This window comes from Myotis myotis, unplaced genomic scaffold (assembly GCF_014108235.1).
Source record: "Myotis myotis isolate mMyoMyo1 unplaced genomic scaffold, mMyoMyo1.p scaffold_m19_p_19, whole genome shotgun sequence".
In the NCBI taxonomy this organism is placed as follows: domain Eukaryota; kingdom Metazoa; phylum Chordata; class Mammalia; order Chiroptera; family Vespertilionidae; genus Myotis; species Myotis myotis.
Genome location: NW_023416323.1, coordinates 29591742 through 29613158, shown reverse-complemented (window position 1 = coordinate 29613158; position 21417 = coordinate 29591742). Strand labels below are relative to the sequence as shown.

General features: G+C 43.9%; 1 protein-coding gene across 1 annotated transcript in view; it reads left to right on the top strand.

Annotated features, from left to right (window-relative positions):
* NIP7 (nucleolar pre-rRNA processing protein NIP7) overlaps positions 1–21417 on the top strand; it is a 71187-nt gene that overhangs the window by 36106 nt on the left and 13664 nt on the right. The window lies entirely within an intron of this gene.

The window sequence follows — 21417 nt, the reverse complement described above, 5'->3', positions numbered from 1 at the left end:
ACAAATTTACGCTAAAAAAATAACCCAAAGCAAGGGCCTGTGTTGACCCTGTTGAAATTAAGAAATAAAATAAGGCCCGGCCGGTGTGCAGTGGTTGAGTGTGGACCCATGAACCTGGAGGACTCATGAACCAGGAGGTCACGTTTGGGTTCCCAGTCAGCCCCTATGCCTACGTTTCAGGCTGGATCCCCAGTAGGAGGCATGAAGGAGGCTGCAGACCAATGGTTCTCTCTCATCATTGATGTTTCTATCCCTTTTCTTCCTCTTCCTTCCTTTTTCTGAAATCAGTAAGAACATATTTTTTATAAAAGGAATATGGCCAGTACCCCCACAACTTCTAAACATATAAGACATAACTTTTAAATTACAAAATAACATATTGTCGTAGAACAGTTAGAAAAAATAAAAGGTTAACATTTAAGTCACCACATGAAAAGTATGTTGAAATTAAGGTTTATACCCTTCTAATATCTTGTAATCTATTGTGTGTGTGTGTGTGTGTGTGTAAAAAGGGTTATGCTATATATTTTATACTAGAGGCCCGGTGCACGACATTCATGTACTGGGGTGGGGTCCCTTAGCCCAGCCTGTGCCTTCTCACAGTCCAGGATCCCTCAGGGGAGCGGGCCTAAGCTGGCAGGTGGACATCCCCCAAGGGGTCTTTAGCACTGTGTGAGGCAGGGGAGGCTCCTGCCACCACCACTGTGCTTGCCAGCCTGTGAGCCAAGCTTCTGGCTGAGCAGCACTGCCTCTGTGGAAGCGCACTGACCACCAGGGGGCAGTTCCTGTGTTAAGCGTCTGCCCCCTGGTGGTCAGTGTGTGTCATAGTGACCGGTCGTTCCGCTGTTCAGTTGATTTGCATATTAGGGTTTTATTATATAGGATTAGAGGTCCGGTGCACAAAAATTTGTGCACTCGGAGGACTCACTCAGCCCGGCCTGTGCCCTCTCGCAGTCTGGGACCCCTCAGAGGATGTCCACCTGCTGGCTTAGGCCCGCTCCCTGGGAGATTGGGCCCAAGTTGGCAGTCAGACATCCCTCTGGCAGCCTGGCAGCCCTTGGGGGATGTCCACTTACCATCAGGGAGTAAACCTAAGCTGCAGTCGGACATCCTTAGTGCTGCTAAGGAGGCAGGAGAGGCTCCTGCCACCACCGCTGTGCTGGCAGCCATCAGCCTGGCTTGTGGCTGAGCAGAGCTCCCCCTGTGGGAGCGCACTGACCACCAGGGGGCAGCTCCTGCATTGAGCATCTGGCCCCTGGTGGTCAGTGTGTGTCATAGTGACCAGTCATTCCCACTCATTCTGCTGTTAGGGTCAATTTGCATATTACCCTTTTATTATATAGGATAGAGGCCTGGTGCATGGGTGGGGGCCAGCTGGTTTGCCCTGAAGGGTGTCCCAGATCAGGGTGGGGGTCCTGCTGGGGTGCCTGGCCAGCCTGGGTGAGGGGCTGATGGGTGTTTGCAGGCTGGTCACACCCCCTTCAGGGTGGGGGTCCCCACTGGGGTGCCTGGCCAGCCTGGGTGAGGGGCTGATGGCTGTATGCAGCTGGTCACACCCCCTTCAGGGTGAGGGTCCCCACTGGGGTGCCTGGCCAGCCTGGGTGAGGGGCTGATGGCTGTTTGCAGGTTGATCAAGCCCCCCGCAGTGGGTACCCTCACCCCATGGAGGTTTGGCCAGCCTGGGTGAGGGGCTGATGGCTGTTTTCAGGCTGGCCACATCCCCTTTAGGGTGGGAGGTCCCTACTGGGGTGCCTGGCCAGTCTGGGTGAGGGGCTGAGGGCCGTTTTCAGGCTGGCCAAGCCCCCTGGTGATGGAAGCTCCCAGCCTCTCCTTTTTTTCTTTTTTTATGACTCTGATCTGTTGGCTGCTGATGGCACATTTCCCACGTGTGTTTTAGTTATATTTCATCTAGATTAGAAGGGCCCAGTGGGAAAGCAAGTGCTGACTTGTGGTAACCTCTGGTAGCAGTTGCCTGAGGAGACCTCCAATTGTGCTGGCTCCTTATTTGTTAAACATATGCTCATGCCATGGAGGTCAGGGCTAGGTCTTTTAAAAATTCCTGCCAACTGTAGTGCTGCAGGATTCCTGAGTTTCACCCACACACTGCTCCCTCCCCAAACCCCAGCCACAGGCCAACACACCCACTGGCCCCCAGCACCACCACCCATGGGAGTGGTGAGATCCATAACCACACCATGTGTACAATCTTGCCTCTGGGGGAGAGAGCATAGGGTCTTGCACACACAGTGGGCACTGGCTAAGCATCGGGCGAATAGGAACTGAGTAACCACATTAAGATTAGGATGTGGGAGCACATTTCCATCTGCTGCAGTGTAGCAGGAAATGCGTAGCTTATGTAGCCATTCTCAGTCCTGAGTGTGTGTCAGAATCACAGGTAGGGATGGGGATGGGGATGGGGTGCAGATTCTCCCCCACTGAATTAGAACAGAGAAGAGATGTGCAGAAGGGAGCTATTTTAAATTAACTCTCTGGGAGATTCTTGTTTTGATACCCAGGCAGATATGGGAACGATAGAATTACTAAATATATGGAAAGTACCAATTTGGCAGTATTTATCAAAACTTAAAATCACATGCATTTGCACCTAAACTTCTTCGTAGATTTTATCCTATGCCCAAAAATATAGGTACAAAGATATTCAGGGCAGCCAATTGATCCCCAATGGAGGGCAGCCAATCGATGATTCTCTCTCATCATTGATGATCCTACCTCTCTCTCCCTCTACCTTTTCTCTGAAATAAAAAAAAAATACATATTTTTTAAAGGTGTGGGATGCAGCAAAAACAGTCATTAAACGCACATTTTGTAGGCTTAAATGCAGTTTTGAAGAAATTTTGAAAACAAATGAGTAAAGCACTCAAGTTAGCAAGAGAACAGAGTGAATATAAAAATAGTAGAAGGAAGGAATTTCAAATAATAGGAGGCGAAAGTAATGAAGTATAAAAGAAACAGAAAAAAATTAAAAATAGTTAATTTTTGGGAAGTCTGATTGAAGAGGGGAAATTTTTGCTTTTCTCTTTACTCTCTTTCATGCTGTTCAAACCTTTTATCCTAAGGAATTATTACTTTTGTAACTTGTTTGACTGTTAAAAAAAATTCCATAGAAGCTTGAGAGCCTGTGGTATTTTAAATTTCCAGCAGGGGGCAGCAGTGATTCTCAGATATTTCTGACATCAGCCCAAAGCTGAGGCTTAGCGTATACAGATTTCCAATTCCAGGCCCAAACACTGTACTTGGATCACCAGATTATAAAGGACATAAGAAGTAATACCTCACAAAGTTTAAAATGCTGTAGGAATTGTTTGACAAAACATTTCCATTACAGATCGTTATTAACATCTGTACATGATTCTAATCTGCTTTTTTTCTTCCCCTGAGCTCACAGTTTTCTTATTCATTAAAATCAAATAGTTTGATGAGATAACCTTAAAAGGTCTCTTCCCAGCTCTAAAATTCTATGGCTTTAAGAATCTAAGTCAGCATCAGGAAGAAACAAGCCCCAGTGCCCTCTGCAGTTAATTGGCTTATCAAAGAATCTGCTTTGCAACCCTTAGCTGATCAGGATGATTTATTACCAGTTTATCTTTAGCGTAGATCAAAGAATACTTTCTGGAGGGGAGAGGAGGATGTTGGTATTTATTCAGTTTGCTGATGGAGAAAAAGGAGAACTCTCCCAGTCTATAAATGTTTAGCATGTGTGTAAAGGTCGTAGGTCTGGTGTTCAGAAACTACACACAGGCTTACGAAAGAATCTTCACTGGGTTGGCCAAATTAAACATGGGGCAGTTGTAGAAGAATAAACACAAGTTAACATTTAACCACAAATCCCTGTTCTTGCTGCTTGGTCTTTCTCAATAGGAGGGGCCTGAGAGGGTCAGCAGGCTGCTGGCTTCTCTAGTGAGACCATGAGCTCCTCTGAGAACTCAACCACCTACCACGTTTATAAAATATATATTTAAGCATTTAACATTTACATATTTAAGCATTTGAATCATAAACTTTTCCAGCTGTTATTTCATGCCCCAATAGCAGTTCTCTCTCTCTCTTTTTTTTTTTCCCCACAAACAACCCTTTATAGGTTGTAAAAAATTTTTTCATTTAACATTGGTACCAGGTTGCACAGTTAATAAGTGGATGAAGCAGGATTCAAACCTGTGACTGGCTCCAAGACCCTCACACTTGACCACGGCACTATATGAAATAAGAGGGCTCACTTCATCTACTTGTTATCTGGAAGCGGTTGAATGTCTGCAGAGTAGCTGGGATAAGTATATGGAGTGAATGATTGTTGGGTCACAAAGCTCCATCTAGCTCACATAAATTAAACATATATGTGCTGGCAGTAAGGGTGTCAAAAGATGATTTGATCATCACACTTTAAGAAACTTCTGGCACACTCTCTCTCTCTTGAGCACAGGCCCCCCTTATGACCCTCCCCTACTACACACATACTTCTTTCCTTGGGCATGTATCTTTGCTTTTTTCCCCTAAGCTCTAAAGGTTCCCAGGAGACTGGCATCCAGGGGAGCAGCGGACAGTGGCAGCTCGTCCTGGGCTAACCCCTGAACCTGTTTCCAAGGGCCCTCTGTTGCCTCTGTAACTTGTTTCCTGAGTCCACACAGTCCAGCTGGCACACTGCTTCCTCTGCGACTGACTTTCTGAAGGGCCAAGGCAGCCTCACCTAGGCTCAATCCTGTTGCTATGATCTTGCCTCTTCTTTCTTAAGCCCTGCCTTTGTTTCACTGTCCCCAGCTTTAATAAACATAACTCTCAAAAAAAAAAAAAGGAAAGAAAGAAACTTCTAGGTTTTGGAGGAATGAGGGGCCACCAAGTAAGCAAACATAACATGTGAAAAAAAATAGGGAGCCCTATGTGGTTTGGCTCAGTGGATAGAGCGCTGGCCTGCAGACTGACGGGTCCTGGGTTCGATTCTGGTCCAAGGGCGTGTACCTTGGTTGCGGGCTTGATCCCCAGTAGGGGGCGGGCAGGAGGCAGCTGATTGATGTTTCTCTCTCATCATTGTTTCTAACTCTCTATCCCTCTCCCTTCCGCTCTGTAAAAATCAATTAAATACATTTTTAAAAAATATTTTTTTAAAAAGAACTTAACCCCTGGGAGCTTTATTTTAAAAATGATAATAACAATAGGGAAACACATAAGGAAGAAGAAATCATGGCATCATAGCAGGATGGTTACATCCCTGGGCTCTGGAGTCCAGTTCTTAGCTGTGGGACCTCTAAGCCTCAGTTTCCTCACCTGTAAAATGGAGGTGGCCTCTGGGATAGGTATCTGCCGTGAGGGTTAAACGCTTTAGTGCATTATCCAGTTGCCTAGCATTTTACTGGCGGATGAGAAGACTTGTTGACATGTTAGTTACTGATATTGTTTCTTTCTTTTTTTTTTTTAAATATATTTTATTGATTTTTCACAGAGAGGAAGGGAGAGAGATAGAGAGTTAGAAACATCGATCAGCTGCCTCCTGCACACCCCCTACTGGGGGTGTGCCCGCAACCAAGGTACATGCCCCTGACCGGAATCGAACCTGGGACCCTTCAGTCCGCAGGCTGACGCTCTATCCACTGAGCCAAACCGGTTTCGGCAATGATATTGTTTCTTAAAGTGCAAGTGTCTGGACTGTTGATGCCCCTTCCTTGGGTTGTTCTGCATTTCTCAGCACCCAAGACTCATTTCCCTGAGATTGATTCTTCTTCCTGACATGCTTATTTTTCTGTCCTTCTAGAATGTCCCCAGGAAGGAATGATGTGCACAGGGACCCCCCAATCCCCAGGCGCCGAAAGCTTGAGTTCCAGCACAGGGAGGGGGAGCTGAAACCAGAGTCCACCTCATGTCAGGCAAACCAAGAGACTCAATCTGGAGGGTTTGTTACAAGTTTCTAGGTCTCACGCCCCGAGATTTTCATTCGGCTGCAAAGGGAATTTCAATACATACTTTAGCAATATGTTCACATCACTGTCATCGTAGGGAGGGTTTCACATGATTGGATCCTGCAATGCGTTCCCTTCCCGACCAGCTTCTGCGTTGTTTTCTCCCAAACACTGACTCACCTCTCTCATCCTCAGTCAAGGACGTTGCTTTGATAGGCCCCAGCAGCTGCCCCCTTCCACCTCTGCGTCTTGGCACGAGGGCACGCGCGACCTTTCATCTGCAACCCTCCGCCTTCTGAGAGCCACCCCAAAGCTCACACTCGGCCTCTCCTCTAGCCCAGGAAAACTGCCCTGCTTCTGGAAGCCTTCCCTGCTGACTTTTTCACTTTTACACTCTGTTCCTGCCACCGACGGCCGCTGGGGTTGTGGGAATGGGACCAGGGAAGTGTTCTTACATCTTTGCTGCAGGTGTTAAGTTCTGGTCCTTCCCACGGGGGGCAGCATGGATTTGCGGGGAGAGCAGGGACCTGGCACCTGGCCTGTCTGCGCCCGGCAGCACCACCCCCGAGCTCTCCGGTTCATGCTGGCTGTCCCCTGTCACCTTGGGCTGAGCTGCTTCGTTCTCGGGGGTTGCCCTCCTCCATCAGGGCCTCTCCAGGCGCTGCCCCAAGCGTGGGCAGCGGACCCCCTCACTTCTCCAGGCGCAGCGCACCCCGCTGTGCCCCACCACTCATCTGTCAAAGGGGGGTATTTACCCGCCCTTCCTTGCTGAATTCTTGTCCGAATGAAACATGAGCGCAGGCCTGTTTACGGGACTTGGCAGGCAGGAAGTCCTGGCAGATTCTTTAGCCGGTCCGGTCCGTCCAAAACCCACTCCAACCCCTTCCCAGCCTGCTTCCTGGACCGCAGGGGCTGGGAAATGAAACGCGACATTTCTCCACCCCCCTTGCAGCTGCGGTTCTGGTTGTGACTGAGAGGCCGCTGAGCAAGACTTAGAACCGCGGCTTCATGTGGAGGGAGAAGCAGGTGGGAAGCATCCATTTCGCTGGAGCTGATCGTGGCAAAGGCCACGCGGTTCGGCGGCGGCTGAGCAGTTCTGGGGTCTCCGTGTCGGGGCAGAGGCGGCCTCTGGTCACCAGGCCCACGCTGTCCCTTTAGACGTGTCATTTCACGCCTGGATGTTGAACCTACAGCCTGTTTCTTAGCTTTCCTAATGCGCTCTCCATACCCTTTAATAAATCCCCGTGTGCTTACCTTAGCAAGAGGGGAAACCAAGAGATGAACCAGTACCTAAGTGACCAGGAAATGTGAGCTGTTGTTATTCTTTTAAAACGTTGTCGAAGGCTTGGTAACAAAGCAAGTTGTTACTTTTCAGGAAAGAAAAAATTTAAAACTAGCTGCTAGGTAATTTCTTGAGCAGCGCTGCCCCATACCTAGAGCTTTCTTTAAGGATAGACATGGTCTATATTTGCATCCAATAGGATAGCCACTCATATGTGGCCGTTGAACACTTGAGATGTGGCTGCTATGGCTGAGGAAGTGAATTTTTAATTTGATTTCATTTTAATTCAGTTAAATTTAAAATTAGATAATCACGTGCAGATGGTGCTACTGTATCGGACAGGACAGTCTTTCATGTCTGACTTCCCCTTCCATGGGGACCTTTCCAGCCATCTCTCTCTCTCTCTCTCTCTCTCTCTCTCTCTCTCTCTCTCTCTCTCTCTCTCTTTCTCTCTCTCTCTTTGTCTCTGGGCACGAGACCTCTTCAATCAGATCTTCCTCAGTCCCTAGTCTCAGGCCACATCTTAATCATCTACAGAAGTGGAACATGCCCAGGACAATGGCAACTTTAATAGTATAAGTTTAGGGTCCCATTGTCTCCAAATCCCTTTCTAGGATTCCATATCGGCTTCTTATTTGCACAGTTCACTGGAAGGTTTTGCTGAAATGCAATCTGTCTCAAAAGGCACTCTCACCCTTCACTTAGAGAAAGAAAATAATTTTTTTGTATTGAAAGATACATGTTTTCCATCCTTTCTACTATTGAGTTTCCAAAAGTATTAGGGCCCTCTACCAGTTAGACAAGTGGTTCTCACACTTTGCCACAGATTAGAATCACTGTAATCAAGTAACTTATTGTCAGCCACACGCCAGCCCAATTAAATTAGCATTGTGGGGAATGATTAAAGGGAACCCAAACCTTATTAGCAACACTAATTCTTTCAAAAAGGAAGAATGTATTCCTATTTTAACTGGTAATTAAACGTTAATAAAAATAATGGTAGGATTTTTAAAGGGGTATAAGATAATTATAAACGTGTTTTTCAGAGCCAAACTTTTTCCCCCCATTTTGGTTGACCAATGGTCACAAGGAAACTTCTAGTAATCATAGAACCATCATCCAACAACTCTGGGAAGCTTCTGGAATACAGACATTCACAAAGATTTTAAGTCAGGCTCCTTTTCAATGTTTCCACTTTTTTTTTTTTTAAATCCTCACTTATTGATTTGAGAGAGAGAAACATTGATATTGATTGCCTTCTGTGCATGCCCTGTCTGGGAATTGAACCCGAAACCCAGGTTTGTGCCCTGACCGGGAATCGAACTCACACCTTTTGGTATATGGAACTATGCTCCAACACGGCCAGGGCCATGTTGCCACTCTCACATGTTCTGTGAATAACCCCCAAAATTAAACCATAAATGTTTTATAGACCTTCCTTCCCCTACAACCAAACAAATGGACAACCCAGAGGAAGCTGGGGAAAAAGACAGGAGGTGTCCAAGTTCAGTGTCAGATGGCCTCTTTATTAAGCTCCCCTCCCTCCTCCTCCCCACACACAGATGTTCCCTGTGAATGAACTTGGCACCATGTGATTCACACCAGAATGGTATGGCCCTAAAAAGTTTGAAGAGAGGAACTCACATTTCCTGAAATGATTTTCTCTTGACATTAATTCAAATTTAGGAAGGAGCTGCCTAAGGCTTTTCTAAATACCCGTGAAACATATGTCACTCAAGACTGATTTTACTTCCTTCTGTTCTCTCGGTGCCTCTTTTATCTTACCAGAGGGATGCTATGACTTCGGTTCATGACTGCGGTGAGTGACAGCTGGGAGCTAGCCCTTTCCTCCTGCCCTGATTAAAAAATGGTAGGGCGTTTCCCACAACTCCAGGGCCCAGGTGCTTGGAAACACTGCCAAATACTTCTTCCAACTAAAAAAAAAAAATGTTATTATATCCATTAATTCTGGATTAGGTCACACATTTCAATAATTTAAAAATTGAGAAGATACGAAGAGCATGAAGTAACATCTGTTCTTCTTTCCATGTCCCCCAGCTTCCCAGTTTCCCGCCCCAGTGCTACCAGTTTCTGGTGTATCTTCTCCGAGGTAGATATTTTATGCATATTTAAAAGAACAGATTTATGTTATCTTACCCCCCTTTATTATCTTATTCTACAGTAATGATAGCACGCTAAACAAATATATTTTTTCTTTTTCTTACTCCTCCCCCTAGAATGGGAGCTCCATGGGGAAGCGATTTTATTTCATGTAATGTATTCTCAGTATGTAGAGAGGGGCCTGGCACATGGTAGTTGCTTTCTTCACTTTGGAGATCATCTCATTTCAATACATAAGAAACCTCCGCGTGTTTTTATGACTGTAAAGTGTTCCATTGTCTAGACTCATTATGATTTATTTAAGCAGATCCTTACTGATGGGTATTAGTTTGTTTCTAATCCTTGGCTATGAAAAATAATCCTGCCGTTCGTAGTCTTGTACAAACATGTCACACGGGTGTGAGCCTATCTATCCGCAAGAGAAACTCTTAAATGCAGAATAACTGGGTGAAAGGGTGAGGTCTGAGGTATATTTCGCCAACTTCTTTTGAGTCAAAAGTACTTTGCCGTGTCCTCGCTGTGCGGCTCAGCTGGTTAGAGCATTGTCCCAAAATGCCAAGGTTACAAATTCAAAGCATAAACAAGAAGCAACCGATGAATGCATAATTAAGTGGAACAAATCAATGTTTCTCTCTCTCTCTCAAAATTAATTTTAAAATATTTATTTTTTAAAAAAGAACACCTTGCTGTGTCTAAATGGCATTACCACAGTCTATGGCAGTTGCCTTACCCTCACTCTGGGGAAGTCTCTCATTAATGAGATTGTTCTGGTTAGGCCTGAATTTACTACCCCCAACTTATCCCTGCAACTCCCACAGAAAAACACCATACAGTTTGGAACAACACAGATGAATCTCAAACATAGAAAAGAAGTCGACGAAAAAAAGGTGCACACCGTGTCATTCCATTTTTATGCTGGTAAATCAAGAATAAATACGAGGCACAAATTGCAGTCATTTCTGGCCACACTGCCCACTTGGCCTCCTGAGCTTAGAGAAATATGTGGAGTGTCGGAAGTTCAGGAAAGTTGGAGAAAGGCCTTTGGTTCATACGGTGTCACTGAGATGCTCACTGTTTTGTGCAGTTTACTAGAGCATGAAAGGGCCGGCTCAGTGTCAAGCTCAATCTCAGGACTTTCTTGGAGGCTCTTCTCAGACCTAAGAGGTGCTTAGCGCTCGGTCTTCCTGGGGCCACCCCCCATTCTGCCACCTTCTGGGCTCTGTGTGGGGTCGGGGTGGGAGGCTTCTGTCACTCTGGAACTTGCCCTCTCTTCATCCTCCCAGTGGATCTGTATTTCAGAACACCCTCCTATTGAGAACAGGTGGGAGAGGGACAGGTGGGAGAGGCCTAGAGGGGGGTTGGGGAGACCCATTAAAGCTGGTAAGTCCCCAGGATGGACTTGGCCTCAGCTTCTGTTAAATAGCAAATGGGAAAACGGGGAAAGAAATGCATTTTTTTCCCCAAACTTCTAAGAGTTTTGCAAACAATTAGAGTAATTAAAAGTTCTCAGAAGTAGCCGATGGTGCCCTTTTCACCGAGGGAATGTGGGCCAAGCATGATATATTAAAAGAGAAGGAGCTGCTCTATTGAAGTTAAAAATAATCTTCTGTCACATGGCTAATTTGTTGGAATGCAGCAATTAAAGGGCTGTGAGCAGAGGGAGAGCTGGAAGCAGCTGGGGAGCTCACAGGCGGAGTGCATGCCCTGGGGACTGTGTTTGCAGAGAGAAAAAACTGTTACAGCTGGCTTAGGGCACCTTATCAGAAAACCCACAAAAGGGCCAGGAAGAAGGAAAAGTGGGGTCATTTAGAGCTGTGACCTTTGGGCTTATCAGCCAGTGAAGGGATGGGTTGGGACTTGTCACCTGTGCTCTGGGATGCTGATTCACTCCCCATGGATGAAGGCCTTCCAGACCCCCCCTTCGCTTTGAAAACCGTGTCTTTGAATCCATTTCAAAGGAACACATAACCAGAAGGAACCCTTTGATCCTAAATCCATGGGAAAACCAATCTATATGGTCTTGAAGGGGAGAACTCACAGCAGGAATACAAATCCTAGTTTGTCAAGTTGGGGTTTTTTTTAAGCTTTGGAAAAAATTTTTTTGGAAGGGGTGATTTTTGAGTTAAAAGATTCTTTTAAAAAAGTTATTCAGTACAGTATCTGAATTTTCCAGGTGAGGCAACAAGCTCAGAGAGGCTGATTTGCTCTAGGTCACTCAACCAGCAAATGACAGAAGCTAAATTCCAACCCAAGTCTTTAAACAGAGAAGAAGGACACAGTGGTTACGAGTCACAGGAATCAGGCTGCCCTGATTATGGAATCCTGGCTCTGTGAGCTGTAGGACCCTCTCACCAAGTTCCTAATCCCTCTCAGTCTCAGTTTTACCATCTGTAAAATGGGAATAACAACAGTACCCACCACCTAGTATTATTATAATACATGTAAAGTGTTCAGTGTAATGTCTAACCTAGAGTAAATGCTTAAAATGTTACCTGTTATCATCTGATAGCTTTTTCTTCTTTTCTTTTTTAAAATTAATTTTAGAGAGAGAGGAAGGGAGAGAGAGAGAAATATTGATGAGAGAGAGAATTGGCTGCCTCCCACCGGGGATCGAGCCTGCAACCTGGGCATGTGCCCTGACTGGGAATTGAACTGGTGACCTCTTGGTTCATGGGTCAATGCTCAACCACTGAGCACACCAGCTAGGCATCCCATAGCTTTTTCTACACCATCCTGCATCAACTTCCTGGTGCCTTTGCAGATTAACTTGCCCACACATCCTCTTTGATTTGGGTGGGACTCTCTTTCTTTCCTTTCTACCTCCAACTCTCATTCATAATAATAAAGAAAAAGAGGACTAGTCACTTTCTCCTAGTATTTCCTGCATTCTAACACACCCATGTTTCTTGTTTTCTCTCAAGTTATATGCCCTCCAGCCTGTGCTTTCAGTGTTGTTTCCAAGTTGCTGGCAAGCAGAAATAGCGCCAACATGAAGAAGCAAGTCTTTTTAAAAAATATATATATTTTATTGATTTTTTTTACAGAGAGAGGTAGGGAGAGGGATAGAGAGTTAGAAACATCAATGAGAGAGAAACATCCATCAGCTGTCTCCTGCACACCCCCTACTGGGGATGTGAGGGCAACCAAGGTACATGCCCTTGACCGGAATCAAACTTGGAACCCTTCAGTCCGCAGGCGGACGCTCTATCCACTGAGCCATACCAGTTAGGGCAAGAAGCAAGTCTTACTGCCCCAAATGCAGTGGCCAGTTCTATCTGAACCTTTTAGAGTACTTGACCAATTTTCCAATTTATAATGGGCACCACGGACAGGAGGGCCTCTGGACCGCCAGTGGAGGTTTGGGCTTTATGGTCTGAGCACCCCTGAAAGTGGAGGCCAACTTCTGTGTGTGCATATGTTGCAAGGAACAGAAGTCTACCTCGCACTAGAGTGAGGGGGGAAAAAAAGGCAAATTTAGTGGCTCGTGTAACAAGTCTAGATTTCATTATGACTGGATTCAAGGGTGTCCCCAGGGCAGCTTTCTGCTTTGTTGGGCTCCATTCTTTAGACTTTCCACTTGGTAGACAAAACAGCTGTGGAGAGCCCCAAGCTTTACCTCTTCCGGTTTAGTATTCTTCAAATAAAGAAGCTCTCTCCTCCTACCCTCTTCCTTAGTTCTCGTTCTCTGATTGGCTATCTTAAATCCAGTACCCATTTCTGAAACAACAGGGCCAGGGAATTGAGCTTCTCTGATTGGACAGATTGGGTCACCTCCTAGCCCCCTCCAAGGAGGGGAGGTGGAGCAATTTGATTGGCAGCCCCACTTGCTTCACACAGATTGAAAAAGGAACTGTTCCTCCCAGGGAGGTAGGAGTACTGAGACCGAAAGAAAGGGAAAGGCAGGCAGCTACAACCCATTCATACTGAACTACAGCACATATGTGCACTTTCCTGAGCTGGTGGTTTATAGCTTGCTCTATATTCTTAAAGGGTCTGTAATTCAAGGAATAGTAAGAGCTTTTGGAGATGCCCTGGCTGGGTTGGCTCAGTGGGTGGAGCATCAGCCTTCGGACTGAAGGGTCCTGGGTTCGATTCCAGTCAAGGGCACATGACCTGGGTTGGGGCTGGATCTCCAGTAGGGGGCGTGCAGGAGGGCAGCCAATCAGTGATTCACTCGCATCATTTATGTTTCTCCTTTCCTCTCTAAAATCAGTAAAAATATATATTAAGCCCTACCTGGTTTGGCTCAGTGGATCAAGCGTCAGCCTGCGGGCGGAAGGGTCCCAGGTTCGATTCCGGTCAAGGGCATGTCTTGGTTGCAGGCACATCCCCAATAGGGGATGTGCAGGAAGCAGCTGATTGATGTTTCTCATCGATGTTTCTAACTCTCTATCCCTCTCCCTTCCTCTCTGTAAAAAATCAATAAAAAAAAAAATATATATATATATATATATATATATATATATATATATATATATATAAAGAAAAAGAACTTTTGGAGAGGAAAATGCTTTCTCCCCACTCCAGGTATTTCCTCCTAGTGTAGCGGGTCATCCATGTGAAGGCTCCAGGCTCCCTTCGTGTCTTTCGCCCTTTGCACTCAGGGAAGGGAGAGCATTAGGAGAAACTGGGCATGAGATACCCGGTGTTTTCCTCTTTCTGGTCTCTTAGGACCAAGATCCTGGGAGGGAGGTACGTTCTCTCACTTCACATGGGGAGGGCACCCGTCCACTGCTGCCCGGGACTGGTGTGAAAGTCTTTAGTCAGGTTACAGTACATACACTCAGCCACACTCTCCAACCTATCCCCTTACCAGACGATAATCCATCTCCTGACCACCCAGATCCACAATTGATTCAGAGCCTGGGAGGGAGGAGGCAGGCTACTTATTGAGCCCCTCTCAAAAGTCAAGAACACCCAAGCCCAGGTGGCGTGGCTCAGTGGCTGAGCGTGGACCTATGAGCCAGGAGGTCATGGTTTGATCCCTGGTCAGGGCACATGCTGGGGTTGCTGGCTAGATCCCCAGTAGGAGCTTTGCAGGAGGCAGCCAAACGATGATTCTCGTGTTTCTGTCTCTCCCGCTCCCTTCCTCTCTGAAATCAACAAATATATATTATAAAAAATAGAAACATATTTTAAAGAAGTCAACAAGAACCACCAACTTAGAACATGGGGGACCCACAGATTTATCCTCTCACTCCCTTTCCTGGCTGGGTCCCCTGAGGGAGGAGCTGGTCCCCTTGGTGGGAATCCACAGACACAGTTGAGTGCGCTAGCAGTAGGCCCAGAGGGAAACAATAAGAATGAGAAAGGCAAGGAAGCCAGCTTTACACTTGCAGGTGAGAGGCACTGGGAGGATTTCACATGGAGGGAGAAACAAAAGCAATGGCGGGAGATTTAACAGTGGCCGTGGCCACAGCCATGCTGAGGGCGTGGCATCCCCGGTATTTTTCCACAGCCTCACCCTGACCCGGCTCCTAGTCACATCTATTCCCCCCCTCTCCCAGCCCACTTGTGTCCTTCTACACCCACTTCTTGGAAAACAAATTGTTCTACTTCCACACAGAGGTACAGGAGGTTGGGGCTCATAAACCTGCTTAAATAAAGTAAAATTTTAGTATTATGATTTTTTTCAAGGCAAAAGTAATATACAATCTGTGAAAATAACTAAAAAGATATATAAAAGTATAAAGATGAAAATGAAAACCAACTCCAAGCTCTCACCCTGAGACAGCCGTTAGTGTTTTGTTTTATTATTGTGCAGACCTTTTTTTTTATATATGTTTTTAAATTTATTATTTGTTCCTTTAAAAAAATTATTAAAAATATTTCAAGTAAAACAGCAGTGTATCATGTAAAAGATGAGAATAGCATATTCTGTAGTTTCTCTTAGCATCATGTGTCCTATTAAATTAAATATTTGTTATTGTTACTACTTCCTTTTCTCTCCCCAGGCCTTAGGGATGGTTGACATTAAGGTCCTACATTTAAGAGGAAATTACTGGTATTGTGACAGCCATTTTAGAGATGGGGAACGGAGGTTCCCAGACTTACCCACGACCACACCAGCTCCCGCCAGGGCCCCAGGGAAACATTTCCTAACAAAGTGAAACAGCGTTGTTAAGAAAAGGGGGTGAAAGAAGTGGCTTCCATAAGCCAGGGTTCTTGGCCTTCCTTCTCTATCAGAAATGCCCATCACATCACCCTTAGCCACACTGGCCTCCAAGATTTTGATTCTGGGAACATATAGTTGCAAGTGAACAAAGAGTCAAGGAAAAGTTCTTTATCAGCAGGAGAATGATTTTATTCAATGTGTTTCCTTACATGAGTTGGGACAATAAGGGGAAAGAATGAGAAGAAATAAAAGGCCAGTTACTCAGGCCACTTTTAATGAATCACCCCCCAGTGTCATTACCCATCTCCAGTCAGGAAAAGCTTGAGTTTTTCCTTGCCAAGAAAAACAGAGGGCAGGAAGAAACAAATTACGACCTTGTTTGTGTTTTGTGTCTTAACTATTTGATTTATAGGCCTTGATCCAGTGATTATGGATGAAAGAAAATATCCCAGTGCCCCAAACCTAACCTGAACTTAACCGAGGGTGGGTCTCACGTCCACTGTTCAAAGTTAGCCCGACATTAAAATGTTTCAAGAACAAAGTTTCAGGGTTAGGGGCTGCCTGTAGGCATTCTTCGTCCAGGAGCAAGGTCAAATTCCTTTCCCACACTCCAGTTTCAAAAAATCCTGTTTAGAAACTGTTTAGTGACTTAACCCCTTTTCCTCATTCCAGAAGTTGGGCATTTAGCTATTCAACAGATAGTTATTAAACATCTACTGTGTGTCTAGCACCATGTCAGATACTGGGGATACAATGGTGAGCATACAGATCAGTCAACACAAATCAGAACCATACTATGCAGCCATGAGTTCTATGAAGGGATAGAAAACAGAATGGTGTATCAGAGACACTGGGTAGCCACCTAATGCTCACCGAGGGGGTGACATTTGATGTGAGTTGAGAATGATAAAGCCTGAATGTGAAGTTGGGGTGGGAGACCATTCCAGGCAGAGGGACTATCCTAAGGCAGGCTCATGCTTGGCATATAGGAATAAAACCCTCTCAACTCAAAAGAAATTCTTGGCTATTAGGATTATTTTTCAGGAGTTGCTGTGGATAGGAGATTGATAATTCCTTTATTACTTCTAACTATAGAAATCAATATTCAACTTCATGTATAGGAAGAGAAAGGCAAATCAGAACTACAGTGTGATACAATTTTTGAAACGTTCAGATTGGTATAATTAAGAAACTTTGATAACACACTCTATTTGAGGCTCTTTGAGCTTGTTATTTTTACTGCAGAATAGTATTTCATTGTAAAGACACACCACACTTTATTTTTTCATTCATCAGTTGAGGGACATTTTTTTTTTTTTTTTTTTTTTTTTTAGTTGAGGGATATTTGAGTTGCCTCCACTTTTTGGCTATTGTGAATACGCTGCTATGAACATTTGTGAACAAGTGTTTGTGTGCATATGTTTTTATCTCTCTCAGGGGTATACCTAGCAGTGTAATTACCAAGTCATGTGGTAACTCTGTGTTTAACTTTGTGAGGAACTGCCAGTATGTTTTGCACAGTGGATCCTCTATTTTACATTCATGCTAGCAATGCATGAGTGTACCAGTTTCTCTGAATACTCACCAATACTTGTTATTGTCTGTCTTTTTAATTGTGGCCATCCTGGTGGGTGTGAAGGGGAATCTCATTATGGTTTTGAGTTACATTTCCCTGACAGCTAATGATGTTGAGAATCTTTTCATATACTTATTGGCCATTCCTATAGCTTCTGTGGTGAAATGTCTACATAGATCCCTCGTGCATTTTTAAGTTTTGGGTTGTCTTTTTATTGTTGTAAGTGTTCGTTATACATTCCGAATACAAGTCCCTTATGAGATACAGGCATACCGCCTTTTATTTCACTTCATTTTATTGTGCTTCACAGGTGTTGTGTTTTTATATAAATTGAAGGCAAGACCCTCCACCAGCAAAAAGATTACCACTCTCTTTATTTCAATACTCAACTTTATTTCAGTGGTCTGCATCTAACCCTGTCATATCTCCAAGGTATGCTCGTATGTGATTTGAAAATATTTTCTCCCATTCTGCAGATTGTCATTTCAGTCCTGTTTGCAGCACAAAACTTTTTTTAAACATATATTTTATTGATTTCAGAGAGGAAGGGAGAGGGAAAGAGAGATAGAAACATCAATGATGAGAAAGAACCATTGCCAAAACCGGTTTGGCTCAGTGGATAGAGCGTCGGCCTGCGGACTGAAAGGTCCCAGGTTTGATTCCGGTCAAGGGCATGTACCTGGGTTGTGGGCACATCCCCAGTAGGAGATGTGCAGGAGGCAGCTGATCGATGTTTCTCTTTCATCGATGTTTCTGGCTCTCTATCTCTCTCCCTTCCTCTCTGTAAAAAATCAATAAAATATATTAAAAAAAAACAAAACAAACCATTGATCGGCCGCCTCCTGCATGTCCCCCACTGGGGGTGGAGCCCACAAGCCAGGCATATGCTCTTGGCTGGACTCGAACCCGGGACCCCTCAGTCTACAGGCCAATGCTCTATCCACTGAGCCAAACCAGCTAGGGCAAAAATTTTAATTTTGGTGAATCCAGTTTTTCTATTTATTCTTTTGTCACTCATGCTTTTGTTATTGTAATTGTTTTACCTGTTTTTGAACTTTGAATAGGTGGAATAATACTCTTTATTTTTTCATTTGTTATGTTTAAATCTTTGATTAAGCTTGAGTTTATCTTGGTATATGGATACATAGCCAAATTATTTCTTTCCAGAAAAAATTTCTGGAAAAGCTTTAATTATGATTTTGTTTCAACTATAAAAGGCACCCTTCTCACTGATTTGAAACAACATTTTTACCCCAGTTTCTATTCCCGATTGTATATATTAGCACTTTCTGTTTTGTTTCATTGCTCTGTCTATTGATCACACACTGTTGATAAGATTTTATGAGGGCAGGCTTCCTCACACATTGTGTGTGGGTGTGTAAAACTATACATTTTGTATGAAGGGTAATTGGCTAATATCTACCACAATTATAAAAGCATATATTCTTTGGTCCAGCTATTCCCATTTCTAGGAATATATCATATAGATAAAACTGTACAACCCTGGCTGATGTGGCTTGAATGATTGAGCTTCGTCCCATGCCCCAAAAGGTCACCAGTTTGATTCTCAGCCATGGCACATGCCCAGGTTGCGGGCATAGTGTCTTCCTTGACAGTTTCCTGTTCCAATTTTACTATGTATACAAAAGCAGTAAAATGAACTTGCAAGGTAAATAACAATTCCCCTGAAGCAGCATCTTGGGGGGGTGGGGAGGGTTAGCAATCTGAATGGTGCCAGTAACCTAATGTACATCCTTGATAGCCTATAATTAAGTCAGGGCCCCTTTCTCCACTATCTGGTCTAGCAAGACCTGTTTTCCTAATTACTCCCAATTTACAAGGGGCCATAAGCAAAGAATGGAACAGCTTAGCTAGAGGGGAGGTAACTGACACCACCCAGACCAGGCGTCTAACTGGTCTCAGGAGGGGCTGTGGAAGCCCACCACAAAAGCCTGCTAGTTCGGAAACAGATAGAAGACAAAGAAACGGAAGGGTATAAAGAGAGAGCTTCCTCCATATTGGCTTACTCGGGATTTGGAGAACTGACCCGAGTCACTGTCCTAGGGCATGTGAAACATCTGAAAATAAGTGGGTTTATCCCGGATCTCCAAGTACTCCTGTGTACGTTTCAGTCGTCTGGTAAATTCTGTAACAATCTTATACACTGATCCTGCTGTTACTGAGATAAAAGTCAGAGCACATACCTGGACAGCAGCAGGGAGAGGATTTTCTAATATGTAAAACAATAACAAAAGGAAAATGTTGTTAAAAATGTCTCATGTGGTAAGTGCCATCTTCCTCTTAGAAAGCAAGTTTCTTAACGAGGTGGGTCTCATTCATAGCTTCTAGAAACAACAACTCCAAAATAGCCAGCATTTACTGAGGACACTGTGGCAGGCACTTTGCTGAGTTTTGCTTATGTTGACAGTGTACTTAGCTCTCGTTATTCAGTAAATATTTTTCAAAGGGCTTGAAAAAAACTATTAAAGACATTCAAGAAGAAAAGTTACAAACCATTATTTCTCATGAATATGGATGCAAAGATCCTTAAGAAATACTGAATTGAATCCAACAATATATAAAAAAGACCAACATCATAACCAAGTGAGGTTTATCCCGAGAATGAAAAGATGGTTAAGTGTTTGCAAACCATTTAAAGTAATTCACCATATTAACAGAATTAAAGAGGAAAATCATACAGTCACCCCAATTAGATGTAGAAATTTTTAAAACAGGATTTAATATCCTTTTATGACTAAAAAATAGCTCAGGAAACTAGGACTTCTCTCTCCCTCTCTGAAATCAATAAAAATATATTTAAAAGAAAGAAAGGTAAGCCCGGCTGGTGTGGCTCAGTGGTTGAGCATCGACCTGTGAACCAGGAGGTCACGGTTCGATTCCTGGTTAGGGCACATGCCTACGTTGCGGGTTTGATCCCTACTGTGGGGTGTGCAGGAGGCAGCCGATCCATGATTCTCTCTCGTCATTGATGTTTCTATTTCTCACTTCCTCTACCTTCCTCTCTCAAATCAATAAAAATATTTTTTTTAAAGAAAGATAAGAGCAAAGCTGAAGGATTTATATTACTTGACTTCAAGCTTTACTACAAAGCTATAATAATCAAGACAATGTGGAATTGTCATAAGGATTGACAAATAAATCACTGGAACAGAATAAGAAAGTCAGAAAAAGAACCACCCTTATATGGTCAATCAATTTTAAAGAAAGACATAAAAACAATTTAATGGGGACTTGTGTTTTCATCAAATGGTGTTGCAATAACTGGGTATCCACTTAGAAAAAAAGAGATCGAAAAAGCTGCCTATCATTACCAAGTTTGCGAGTGGTATAGACAGGATTCCAAGCTAGACCTTCTGGCTAACATGTTACAAATTGTGAATATGAATTTATAATCAATACATATAGGCTACAATATTTTTCTGACTCAAATTCAGTTTGATGCCATACTTTTCAAAAATGTCAATATTGCCCTGGTCAGTTTGGCTCAGTAGTTACAGTGTTGGCCTGTAGACAGAAGGTTCAGTGTTCAATTCCCGGTCAAGGGCATGTACCTCAGTTGCGGGTTTGGTCCCTGGCTCCGTCAGGGCGCATGAGGGAGGCAACCAATTGATGTGTCTTTCTCACGCTGATCTCTCTTTCTCCTTACCCCTCCCTCTCTCCCCTCCTCTCTCCCTTCCACTCTCTCTAAAAATCAATGGAAAAAATATCCTCACTCCTTGGGCGAGGATTAAAAAAAGAAGTCAATGTCATGATAGAAAAAGAGAGCCTGATGGAAGTACTTGATTAAAGGAGAGGGAGGACACATAAATAAATGCATTGTGTAATTCTGGATTGGATCCTGAATCACATAGACACACCAAAATTCCACAAAGGACATTATTATAATAATTGGAAAAGGATACGGACAGCATGTTAGATAATAGTTTTATATGAATGTTAAATTCCCTGGATTAAAAAATCATCCTGGGGTTATGTAAAATTATTATTCTTAGAAGATAGAATTATTTGGAGGTAAAGGGTCATGATGTCTACAACTTTTTCTGAAATGGCTTATCATTATTAACAACAACAATAAACATATCTCAAAGAAACCAAATGTGGAAAAATATTAGCAATTGGTGAATCTAAATTAGAAGTACATGGGAGCTCACTGTATTATTCTTTCCACTTACCCGTGTGAAATTATAAAACAGAAATTTAAATATTAATTTAAAAAAACTTTGATTTGATCCTAAATCCACTTCCCACAGTGGTGACAAATTAGTCTGTAATATATGGGGATGTTCTTCTCTCACTCCTCCCGGGGTTTTACATGGTACAAAACATTCTAGCTTTCAGTCCACATTGGTCACTGAAAGATCTATTGCAGAGCTGACTGCCTCCACCCTAGGGTTCA